The following is a 14,431-nucleotide window of genomic DNA, read 5'->3' as shown; positions in this document are numbered from 1 at the left end:
TTTTTGGCAGTATATTTCAGCTTCATCTTGCCCCTGAGACAAGGACATCAAGGCCTTTTCCGCCTGAAGCTCTAAATGAGGTTCCTCATAAAGCAACCCCAAGGCCAGAAAAAACGCATCCACATTGAGCAACGCAGGATCCCCTGGTGCCAATGCAAAAGCCCAGTCTTGAGGGTCGCCCCGGAGCAAGGAAATTACAATCCTGACCTGCTGTGCAGGGTCTCCGGCAGAGCGAGACTTCAGGGACAAAAACAATTTGCAATTATTTTTAAAATTTTGAAAGTGAGATCTATTCCCCGAGAAGAATTCAGGCAAAGGAATTCTAGGCTCAGAAATAGGTGCATGAACAACAAAATCTTGCAAATTTTGTACCTTTGTGGCGAGATTATTCAAACCTGTAGCTACACTCTGAAGATCCATTTGAAACAGGTGAACACAGAGCCATTCAAGGATTAGAAGGAGAGGAAGAGAGGAAGGCTGCAGTATAGGCAGACTAGCAAGTGATTCAATTAAGAGCACACTCAGAACTAGAGGGAAAAAAAAAAAAAAGAGAACATATAACAACAGACAGTTTGCAAACTGTAAAACAGTGGGTGTTGTTTACCTGTGTACGTGCTCCTGTCCGTTAAATTATATTGGAAAAACGAAGAGACAATTTAAAATTCGGATCGGGGAGCATCTTGGTGACATACGTAACAAGAGAGATACACCTTTGGCGCGACACGTAAACATGCATCATGAGGGGGACCTAGGGTCTATTGCGTTTAGGGTGATAGAGGTGGTTGAATCTTCTGTCCGTCAAGGAGACTGGGACAAGAAGATCCTACAAAGAGAAACGAGATGGATCTTCTGGATGGATACAGTCCATCCGAATGGTCTGAATGAACAGTTGACCTTCTCGAGCTTTATCTAAGACATAATGGTTGATAGATTTCCTATGACAAGAAACAATATAGCCTATTTAGATACACTGTTAGTGGGTTAATGAACCAGGTGGGTAATTCCCCTGGCTTAAACATCCGATAACGATAAGTATTAGGCTTGTATGTGGAAAATAAATACTTATAGGTAATCATAGATACTTCAATATCATGTCAGTTAACCTACACAGGTGATCCTTTCGATAAAATATGACAAGACCTGGCTAATAGAAGAATTTAATAACCATCTTATGTGATAGTGTGATTAATTTGAATGCGTGGATATACTGGCACACTAGTGATGTGGCCGATCAAGTAATATATGATTTATAGGACATATTATTTGTTTAGAATATGATGGGGACCAGCGAACAGGAGTTATGTTTGCAGCTGCGATTATCTTTTAAATAGCTGGATATGAAATTGAATACAGAAGTTTAATGCGGTGTCATTATAGCGCCGTGAGAAATGAGGTCCTGTGCGGTTGCGCAATGGATCTAGGCATGGCTGTGCGTTTCAGAGCATAGTAGATCCGTCATCAGTATGCGCATATGCGGTCCAAAGACGTCATTAGTAGCAGCACATGAGCGCTGCAACGAAAGGCTGGTCGGGATTTCACTTCCGGTTGTAACGAAACACGTGGATGATGGTGCCGGGCATAGGAGGACGCCGCTGCCATGAATGGGTGGGTGGAGCGTCTACTATTATGTTATATAAAGGATTGGATTAGACATTAGTTAGCACAGACTGTGGAACCTAATATCGTGATTCCTGCGAGTGGCTCTAGAACCTATTATGGTCCACTAATTCAAGGTCCCCTGATGAACCCCCGGAATGAATAGAACGGGGGAGAAACGCGTCGGGACAGCGTGTACATGAGCCGATGGATCTGTAGAGCGGCCATGAGGGAATATCTGAGGAATAAGGAGCTAAGTGGATAACTGCATTAATCTTGATATTATGATGCAATTGCTGGTATACTGAACACTTGACCTGGCCAAAAGAGGGAAGCATAAAATACTTATATATTGCCCGTTATTTGCAAAAGAGTGAACTGCGAGTATTTATGTGAATTACTTATATTTAATATAACATATGGTGATAACCAGTCCTTTGAGCGTTTTTTATCAGAACTCTAGCTAGCAACTATAACAGATTTTTGTGACAGATGACAGCTATATGACTATGCCTTTTCCTCTAAACACATATATGAGGATTGATTGAGAATTTATTTGTATATTCTGGGTTACTAAAAGTATGGTGGTCAACTATTGTTAGCACATATATACAAAAGCTAGGGGCAGTCTCATGCCTAAATGGATTATTGCATATCTACCATATAGATTAACTACAGGTCAGATATCGGGTGCATCAGTATTTTTAAATGTGTGTTACTATGGATCTTTTCTGATCCATATCTGTGTGGGGTTTTGATATTTATGGGTAATAGATTTGTTAGGGGTCACCTAGGGAAATAAGGGACAGCCGCCGTTGAGCGGGGGCGCCATGTCGACTATGTAGGGTGCCAACCTCCGCTGCAAGGAAGGATATCAGACCTTAGGGCTCATTAGGGTCAATATAGGCATACTATATCAATTTTTTCATTTTTTATGTTTTTTTCATTTTTCTGGTTTTTTATTGTTATTTTTCACGTTTTGTTCATTTTTTCTATTGTGTTATTTTTTGTCTGTAAATGAGATATAGATAAGCGGAGTCCCTCATTCCCAGGATAGTGTGGCCCCCTAATTGGGATGTTGTGTATCGGAAATTGCTAAATTATTGTATTTTTATACTGGATTATTAATAAAGACTAATGGTTTTAAGGGGTAGGATTGCTTTCTTAGTTGTTGGGTTTTTGCTTTATACTCCCCTACTTTTACTGGTTAGACAGTTGTACTGGGTTTCAATGTTTAGGCACAGCAGGGGCTCTCCAAACGCGACATGGCGTCCCATCTCAATTCCAGTCAATTTTGCATTGAAAAGTCAAATGGCGCTCCTTCCCTTCCGAGCTAAACAGTGGTCTACCCCCACATATGGGGTATCAGCGTACTCAGGACAAATTGCACAACAACTTTTGGGGTCCAGTTTCTTTTGTTACCCTTGGGAAAATAAAAAAATGGGGGTGAAAATATAATCTTTGTGAAAAAATTTGATTTTTTATTTTTACTGCTCTACAATATAAACTTCTGTGAAGCACTTGGTGGGTCAAAGTGCTCACCACACATCTAGATAAGTTCCTTCAGGGGTCTACTTTCCAAAATGGTGCCAATTGTGGGGGGTTTCAATGTTTAGGCACATCAGGGGCTCTCCAAACGCGACATGGCATCCCATCTCAATTCCGGTCAATTTTGCATTGAAAAGTCAAATGGCACTCCTTACCTTCCGAGCTCTGCCATGCGCCCAAACAGTGGTTTACCCCCACATTTAGGGTATCAGCGTACTCAGGACAAATTGGACAACAACTTGTGCGGTCCAATTTTTCCTGTTACCCTTGGTAAAATAAAACAAATTGGAGCTGAAATAAATTTTTTGTGAAAAAAAGTGAAATGTTCATTTTTTTTTAAACATTCCAAAAATTCCTGTGAAACACTTGAAGGGTTAATAAACTTCTTGAATGTTGTTTTGAGTACCGTGAGATGTGCAGTTTTTAGAATGGTGTCACACTTGGGTATTTTCTATCATATAGACTCCTCAAAGTGACTTCAAATGTGATGTGGTCCCTAAAAAAAATGGTGTTGTAAAAATGAGAAATTGCTGGTCAACTTTTAACCCTTATAACTCCCTAACAAAAAAAAATATTGGTTCCAAAGTTGTGCTGATGTAAAGCAGACATGTGGGAAATGTTACTTATTAAGTATTTTGTGTGACATATCTCTGTGATTTAAAGGGAACCCGTCACCCCGTTTTTTCGGTATGAGATAAAAATACTGTTAAATAGGGCCTGAGCTGAGCATTACAATAGTGTAGTTTGTGTACCCCGATTCCCCACCTATGCTGCCGAAATACGTTACCAAAGTAGTCGTTTTCGCCTGTCAATCAGGCTGGTCTGGTCAAAAGGGCGTGTTGTCTTCCCCCAGATTTTGCGTAGTTTTCCGTTGGTGGCGTAGTGGTGTGCGCATGCCCAAGGTCCCGAATCCTCTGCCAGGGGATTTAAAAGAGCGCGCTGTTCGTTATTTCATTGGTGATCGGTGGGCGCGGCCATCTTCCTTTGGCCGCGCGTGCGCAGAAGCGGCGCTCTGCTGGCCGCGGCTTCAGGAAAATGGCCGCCGCGATATCCATCTGCGCACGCGCGGCATCCCGCGGCCATTTTCCTGAAGCCGCGGCCAGCAGAGCGCCGCTTCTTCATCTTCCTTTGGCCGCGCCCACCGATCACCAATGAAATAGCGAACAGCGCGCTCTTTTAAATCCCCTGGCAGAGGATTCGGGACCTTGGGCATGCGCACACCACTACGCCACCAACGGAAAACTACGCAAAATCTGGGGGAAGACAACACGCCCTTTTGACCAGACCAGCCTGATTGACAGGCGAAAACGGAGACTTTGCAAAGGTATTTCGGCAACTTAGGTGGGTAATAAACGCATAACAAACACACTAATGTAACGCCCACCTCTGCCCCTATTTAACGCTATTTTTATCCCATCTTCCAAAAACGTGGTGACAGGTTCCCTTTAAGGGCATACAAATTCAAAGTTGGAAAATTGCGAAATTTTCAAAATTTTCGCCAAATTTCCGTTTTTTTCACAATTAAACGCAGGTAATATCAAAGAAATTTTACCACTATCATGAAGTACAATATGTCATGGGAAAACAATGTCATCAGGATCCATTGAAGCGTTCCAGAGTTATAACCTCATAAAGGGACAGTGGTCAGAATTGTAAAAATTGGCCCGGTCATTAACGTGCAAACCACCCTTGGGGGTAAAGGGGTTAAAACCATCAAATAAAGGAGGCAATTTGGTCATCCTCGACCACCAGAAATATGTGGGAATGTTCAAACTGATCCTTGAAGATAAGGATACATATGGTAGATTTGAGAATGATCCTACTGGTGAATATACTGTGTCTGTGTCTCTACTGGAAACCTTAGATACAGGCCCGAACGAGAGACTTATTTCTGCAAATGAGTATAAATTTCTGTCCCCCCATTTCCCTATGATCCCCACATTCTATGCCCTCCCTAAGGTTCATAAGGGGCTTTCCCCTCTTAGGGGGCATCCTATAGTGTCAGGGGTGTGCTCTTTAAGTCAGAACGTGGGTATATATATTGATAATGTGTTGCGTCCATTTGTAACGTCTTTGCCCTCCTATGTACGACAGAGAAACTTGGCACTCAAAAAGAACTTTGGCGTGGATAGATATTTATTCAATGTGCATCCATAGACACAAAAGATGAACATTTTCGGTCCACATCCGGACCTTAATCAGAACAATTACACTAATAAAACAAAAAAGTGATAAGATATACACTCAATGGCCACTTTATTAGGTACACCTGTCCAACTTCTTGTTAACACTTAATTTCTAATCAGCCAATCACATGGCGGCAACTCAGTGCATTTAGGCATGTAGACATGGTCAAGACAATCTCCTGCAGTTCAAACCGAGCATCAGTATGGGGAAGAAAGGTGATTTGAGTGCCTTTGAACGTGGCATGGTTGTTGGTGCCAGAAGGGCTGGTCTGAGTATTTCAGAAACTGCTGATCTACTGGGATTTTCACGCACAACCATCTCTAGGGTTTACAGAGAATGGTCCGAAAAAGAAAAAAAATCCAGTGAGCGGCAGTTCTGTGGGCGGAAATGCCTTGTTGATGCCAGAGGTCAGAGGAGAATGGGCAGACTGGTTCGAGCTGATAGAAAGGCAACAGTGACTCAAATCGCCACCCGTTACAACCAAGGTAGGCCTAAGAGCATCTCTGAACGCACAGTGCGTCGAACTTTGAGGCAGATGGGCTACAGCAGCAGAAGACCACACCGGGTACCACTCCTTTCAGCTAAGAACAGGAAACTGAGGCTACAATTTGCACAAGCTCATCGAAATTGGACAGTAGAAGATTGGAAAAACGTTGCTTGGTCTGATGAGTCTCGATTTCTGCTGCGACATTCGGATGGTAGGGTCAGAATTTTTCGTAAACAACATGAAAGCATGGATCCATCCTGCCTTGTATGGAGCATCTTTGGGATGTGCAGCCGACAAATTTGCGGCAACTGTGTGATGCCATCATGTCAATATGGACCAAAATCTCTGAGGAATGCTTCCAGCACCTTGTTGAATCTATGCCACGAAGAATTGAGGCAGTTCTGAAGGCAAAAGGGGGTCCAACCCGTTACTAGCATGGTGTACCTAATAAAGTGGCCGGTGAGTGTATATATGAGAATAAACATATTCAAAGAGAAAACCATAAAAAGAAAAAGAAAATTGACATTATCATGACACATATCTATATATATAAGAGGCATCGTGATTACTCGCTAATCCCGCCCCCTGCACGGTAGCTCCGCCCCCCACATCACCACACACAATCCCGCCCCCCACCACATCACCACACATAATCCTGCCCCCCACCACATTACCACACATAATCCCGCCCCCAAAACATCAACACACATAATCCCGCGCCCCCACCCCATTACCACACATAATCCCGCGCCCCCAACACATTACCACACACAATCCCGCCCCCCACCACATCACCACACATAATACTGCCCCCACCACATTACCACACATAATCCCACCCCCCCACAACATCACGACACATAATCCCGCCCCCACCACATCACCACACATAAGCCCGCACCCCCAACACATCACCACACATAATACTGCCCCCACCACATTACCACACATAATCCCACCCCCCCACAACATCACGACACATAATCCCGCCCCCACCATATTACCACACATAATCCCGCCCCCACCATATTACCACACATAATCCCGCCCCCCACTACATTACCACAGATAATCCCACCCTCACAACATTACCACACATAATCCCGACCACCACATTACCACACATAATCCCACCCCCCACCACATTGCCACACATAATCCCGCCCCCACCACATCACCACACATAATCCCACCCCCCACCACATTACCACACATAATCCCGCCCCCACCACATTACCACACATAATCCTGACACCCACCACATTACCACACATAATCCCGCCCCCCCACCACATTACCACACATAATCCCACCCCCATCACATTACCACACATAATCTCACCCCCCACCACATTACCACACACAACCCCGCCCCCCCACCACATCACCACACATAATCCCACCCCATTACCACACATAATCTGGCCCCCCACCCCATTACCACACATAATCCCGCCCCCACCACATCACCACACATAATCCCGCCCCCCCACCACATCACCACACATAATCCCCCCCACCACATTACCACACATAATCCCGCCCCCACCACATTACAACACATAATCCCGCCCCCACCACATCACCACACATAATCCCGCCCCCCACTATATCACCACACATAATCCCACCCCCACTACATCACCACACATAATCCCACCCCACACTATATCACCACACATAATCCCGCCCCCCCACCCCATTACCACACATAATCCCCCCACCACATCACCACACATAATCCCGCCCCCCAACACATCACCACACATAATCCCGCCCCCCCACCACATCATCACACATAATTCCGTCCCCCACCACATCACCATACATAGTCCCGCCCCCCACCCCACTACCACACATAATCCCACCCCCCACCACATTACCACAGATAATCTCGCCCCCACCACATTACCACACATAATCCCTCCCCCACCACATCACCACACATAATCCCGCCCCCCACCACATCACCACACATAATCCCGCCCCCCACCACATTACCACACACAATCCCGCCCCCACCACATTACCACACATAATCCCGCCCCCACCACATAACCACACATAATCCCGCACCCCACTACATCACCACACATAATCCCGCTCCCCCACCCCATTACCACACATAATCCCCCACCACATCACCACACATAATCCCGCCCCCCAACACATCACCACACATAATCCCGCCCCCCCACCACATCACCACACATAATTCCGCCCCCCACCACATCACCATACATAGTCCCGGCCCCCACCCCATTACCACACATAATCCCACCCCCCACCACATTACCACAGATAATCCCACCCCCACCACATTACCACACATAATCCCTCCCCCCACCACATTACCACACATAATCCCGCCCCCCACCACACCACACATAATCCCGCCCCCGCACCACATCACCACACACAATCCCGCCCCCCACCACATCACCACACATAATCCTGCCCCCCACCACATTACCACACATAATCCCGCCCCCAAAACATCAACACACATAATCCCGCGCCCCCACCCCATTACCACACATAATCCCGCGCCCCCAACACATTACCACACACAATCCCGCCCCCCACCACATCACCACACATAATACTGCCCCCACCACATTACCACACATAATCCCACCCCCCCACAACATCACGACACATAATCCCGCCCCCACCACATCACCACACATAAGCCCGCACCCCCAACACATCACCACACATAATACTGCCCCCACCACATTACCACACATAATCCCACCCCCCCACAACATCACGACACATAATCCCGCCCCCACCATATTACCACACATAATCCCGCCCCCACCATATTACCACACATAATCCCGCCCCCCACTACATTACCACAGATAATCCCACCCTCACAACATTACCACACATAATCCCGACCACCACTACATTACCACAGATAATCCCACCCTCACAACATTACCACACATAATCCCGACCACCACATTACCACACATAATCCCACCCCCCACCACATTGCCACACATAATCCCGCCCCCACCACATCACCACACATAATCCCACCCCCCACCACATTACCACACATAATCCCGCCCCCACCACATTACCACACATAATCCTGACACCCACCACATTACCACACATAATCCCGCCCCCCCACCACATTACCACACATAATCCCACCCCCATCACATTACCACACATAATCTCACCCCCCACCACATTACCACACACAACCCCGCCCCCCCACCACATCACCACACATAATCCCACCCCATTACCACACATAATCTGGCCCCCCACCCCATTACCACACATAATCCCGCCCCCACCACATCACCACACATAATCCCGCCCCCCCACCACATCACCACACATAATCCCCCCCACCACATTACCACACATAATCCCGCCCCCACCACATTACAACACATAATCCCGCCCCCACCACATCACCACACATAATCCCGCCCCCCACTATATCACCACACATAATCCCACCCCCACTACATCACCACACATAATCCCACCCCCACTATATCACCACACATAATCCCGCCCCCCCACCCCATTACCACACATAATCCCCCCACCACATCACCACACATAATCCCGCCCCCCAACACATCACCACACATAATCCCGCCCCCCCACCACATCATCACACATAATTCCGTCCCCCACCACATCACCATACATAGTCCCGCCCCCCACCCCACTACCACACATAATCCCACCCCCCACCACATTACCACAGATAATCTCGCCCCCACCACATTACCACACATAATCCCTCCCCCACCACATCACCACACATAATCCCGCCCCCCACCACATCACCACACATAATCCCGCCCCCCACCACATTACCACACACAATCCCGCCCCCACCACATTACCACACATAATCCCGCCCCCACCACATAACCACACATAATCCCGCACCCCACTACATCACCACACATAATCCCGCTCCCCCACCCCATTACCACACATAATCCCCCACCACATCACCACACATAATCCCGCCCCCCAACACATCACCACACATAATCCCGCCCCCCCACCACATCACCACACATAATTCCGCCCCCCACCACATCACCATACATAGTCCCGGCCCCCACCCCATTACCACACATAATCCCACCCCCCACCACATTACCACAGATAATCCCACCCCCACCACATTACCACACATAATCCCTCCCCCCACCACATTACCACACATAATCCCGCCCCCCACCACACCACACATAATCCCGCCCCCGCACCACATCACCACACACAATCCCGCCCCCCACCACATCACCACACATAATCCTGCCCCCCACCACATTACCACACATAATCCCGCCCCCAAAACATCAACACACATAATCCCGCGCCCCCACCCCATTACCACACATAATCCCGCGCCCCCAACACATTACCACACACAATCCCGCCCCCCACCACATCACCACACATAATACTGCCCCCACCACATTACCACACATAATCCCACCCCCCCACAACATCACGACACATAATCCCGCCCCCACCACATCACCACACATAAGCCCGCACCCCCAACACATCACCACACATAATACTGCCCCCACCACATTACCACACATAATCCCACCCCCCCACAACATCACGACACATAATCCCGCCCCCACCATATTACCACACATAATCCCGCCCCCACCATATTACCACACATAATCCCGCCCCCCACTACATTACCACAGATAATCCCACCCTCACAACATTACCACACATAATCCCGACCACCACTACATTACCACAGATAATCCCACCCTCACAACATTACCACACATAATCCCGACCACCACATTACCACACATAATCCCACCCCCCACCACATTGCCACACATAATCCCGCCCCCACCACATCACCACACATAATCCCACCCCCCACCACATTACCACACATAATCCCGCCCCCACCACATTACCACACATAATCCTGACACCCACCACATTACCACACATAATCCCGCCCCCCCACCACATTACCACACATAATCCCACCCCCATCACATTACCACACATAATCTCACCCCCCACCACATTACCACACACAACCCCGCCCCCCCCACCACATCACCACACATAATCCCACCCCATTACCACACATAATCTGGCCCCCCACCCCATTACCACACATAATCCCGCCCCCACCACATCACCACACATAATCCCGCCCCCCCACCACATCACCACACATAATCCCCCCCACCACATTACCACACATAATCCCGCCCCCACCACATTACAACACATAATCCCGCCCCCACCACATCACCACACATAATCCCGCCCCCCACTATATCACCACACATAATCCCACCCCCACTACATCACCACACATAATCCCACCCCCACTATATCACCACACATAATCCCGCCCCCCCACCCCATTACCACACATAATCCCCCCACCACATCACCACACATAATCCCGCCCCCCAACACATCACCACACATAATCCCGCCCCCCCACCACATCATCACACATAATTCCGTCCCCCACCACATCACCATACATAGTCCCGCCCCCCACCCCACTACCACACATAATCCCACCCCCCACCACATTACCACAGATAATCTCGCCCCCACCACATTACCACACATAATCCCTCCCCCACCACATCACCACACATAATCCCGCCCCCCACCACATCACCACACATAATCCCGCCCCCCACCACATTACCACACACAATCCCGCCCCCACCACATTACCACACATAATCCCGCCCCCACCACATAACCACACATAATCCCGCACCCCACTACATCACCACACATAATCCCGCTCCCCCACCCCATTACCACACATAATCCCCCACCACATCACCACACATAATCCCGCCCCCCAACACATCACCACACATAATCCCGCCCCCCCACCACATCACCACACATAATTCCGCCCCCCACCACATCACCATACATAGTCCCGGCCCCCACCCCATTACCACACATAATCCCACCCCCCACCACATTACCACAGATAATCCCACCCCCACCACATTACCACACATAATCCCTCCCCCCACCACATTACCACACATAATCCCGCCCCCCACCACACCACACATAATCCCGCCCCCCACCACATTACCACAGATAATCCCATCCCCACATCACCACACATAATCCCGCCCCCCACCACATCACCACACATAATCCCGCCTCCCACCACGTTACCACACATAATCCCGCCCCCCCACCACATTACCACACATAATCCCGCCCCCCACCACATTACCACACATAATCCCGCCTCCCACCACGTTACCACACATAATCCCGCCCCCCCACATTACCACACATAATCCCGCCCCCACAATATCACCACACATAATCCCACGCCCCCAACATATCACCACACATAATCCCGCACCCCCAACACATGACTACACATAATCCCGCCCCCACCACAATACCACACATAATCCCGCCCCCACCACATTACCGCACATAATCCCACCCCCACCACATTACCACAGATAATCCCACCTCCACCACATTATCACACATAATCCCGACCCACCACATTACCACACATAATCCCGCCCCCACCACATCACCACACATAATCCCGCCCCCCACTACATCACCACACATAATCGCGCCCCCCCACTCCATTACCACACATAATCGCCACCACATCACCACACATAATCCCGCCCCCCAACACATCACACATAATCCCGCCCCCCCACCCCATTACCACACATAATCCCACCCCCCACCCCATTACCACACATAATCCCGCCCCTCCACCACATCACCACACATAATCCCGCCCCCAACACATCACCACACATAATCCCGCCCCCAACACATCACCACACTATTGTTATTAACTTCATTTTAAGTTAATTTACCACCTGCGTAAGCGCTATGGAATGTTGTCATTATTTACTTTAGTTTAATCACCAGCAGCGTTAATTAGACAGCAATGAGTGTGCCGAGCGTTAGCTGGCTGGAAACATCTAGTTGTATTATATTAACAAATGAAAATGGTACGTCATGCGAGAAATGATGGGTGACGATAGTCCTGAAAATAGTTCCCAAAGGTAACGGAGAACAAAAAGTTCATAGTGCTCTGAAGGCTAGACCTGAATTTAGGTTAAGGACTGAAAGTAATAATTAAAATATACCCGCGACAAAAAGAGATAAGTGCATAGGTGTAAAAAGGATACTGGTATTGCATCATATACTGTAGGTGCCTGTGAGATAAGGAAGATATCCAAAGAGACCTGGTACACTGGGAAATACGTATATCCTGTCAAAAACTGGTTCCAACAGAGTTTTCAAAAAGCCTGGGGAATTGGAGGAATAAAACAATTAAAGTTTTGGTTTAGAAGCTGAGTAACCCACTATGGGACTGTTGGGAGGAAGAGAACTGTATATTTTGCCATTAACAACATATATAGTTACTGTTAAACACCTATCAGGGAGGGTAGTAAAGGGTTATTGTAACTATGCATATAATTGCCTACGTAGTTGCTAACATCTATGTACTGTCATGTGAGGGGAGCCCTCAGCTGGAGGGAAAACACTGACGGATGCTAGGTATTATGCAGCTTGTGCTGCTGGAGCGATTACCTGGATGCGAAGAGGAATCCTGAGAGTATTCGCGCACATGGAGAGTGACAGGAGTCGCGTGGTAAGTTGCGCTGTGTGTGAGGCATATTATGCCGCTTTACATAGTGCAGGAGCCAGAGACTTCCTGTCACTCGGTCGGATCGTGTAATCGCGATCACATGACCTGCCAGCGTCCTCCTCCATGTCATAGCTACATAATAGAAAAGACAGGGGCATGCGCAGCATGAAACAGAGCGTTAAATGCTGTTTTTGATAGGTTTTCTTTACATAATAGCGGTTATGTGGGTTACATTAACCAGATAACTGCGGTACCATAGGTGTAAATTACTGTTAATTAAAGTCTAGTGACATAAATAAAAACGGGGAATGTAGAAGCTACAAACTATGTACGAGACACATCAGACTTGCTTTCGAAAAATCGATAGGGTTCTGGTGGAGAAAGGGACCATTCTGGGTTCAATTGATGTTGAGGCCCTATATGGCAGCATCTCGCATACAATGGGTCTTAAGGCATTGGAATATTATTTGAGAATGATTGCTGTATATTTTGAGAAGCATAATAAATTGGTGGTGGAGTTGATGGAGTTCATCCTGACTCATAAGTCATAACTATTTTCTAAGTACTTCCACCAGCTCAGGGGGACCGCGATGGGCTGCTCTTGTGCGCCATCATATGCAAATCTCCTCTTGGGTTGGTGGAAGGAAACAATCGTCTTTTCTGGAGCAGATGAATGGTGGTCTAATGATATATCGGCTTGGTACCGGTATATAGACGATGTCTTCGTCATTTGGAGTGGGACAGAAATTGAATTCCGCAGTTTCGTGCAGGAACTTAATGTGAATACCATTGGTTTGAGGTTTACATCAGAACGTGACATGTGTAAACTAGCCTCTCTAGATGTTAAGATAACTATAAACCCCAATGGTATGTTAGACACCAGGCTATTTCGTAAGCCTACAGCCACAAATGCCCTTCTTCGGTCGGAGAGTCAT

The 14,431-nt window shown here is 47.9% G+C and overlaps 1 long non-coding RNA gene across 1 annotated transcript; it reads right to left on the bottom strand.

The window, feature by feature from the left end:
* Positions 1 to 12,681: 12,681 nt before the first annotated feature.
* Positions 12,682 to 13,888, bottom strand: LOC143818214 (uncharacterized). Its single transcript, XR_013224385.1, has 3 exons — positions 13,439 to 13,888; positions 13,033 to 13,152; positions 12,682 to 12,948 (listed from the first exon to the last, which is right to left on the bottom strand). It is a non-coding gene; the product is annotated as an uncharacterized LOC143818214 (long non-coding RNA).
* Positions 13,889 to 14,431: the final 543 nt, after the last annotated feature.

The sequence above is a fragment of the Ranitomeya variabilis genome, chromosome 3 (assembly GCF_051348905.1).
Source record: "Ranitomeya variabilis isolate aRanVar5 chromosome 3, aRanVar5.hap1, whole genome shotgun sequence".
Classification (NCBI taxonomy): domain Eukaryota; kingdom Metazoa; phylum Chordata; class Amphibia; order Anura; family Dendrobatidae; genus Ranitomeya; species Ranitomeya variabilis.
This window is presented reverse-complemented; position numbering and strand designations above follow the sequence as displayed.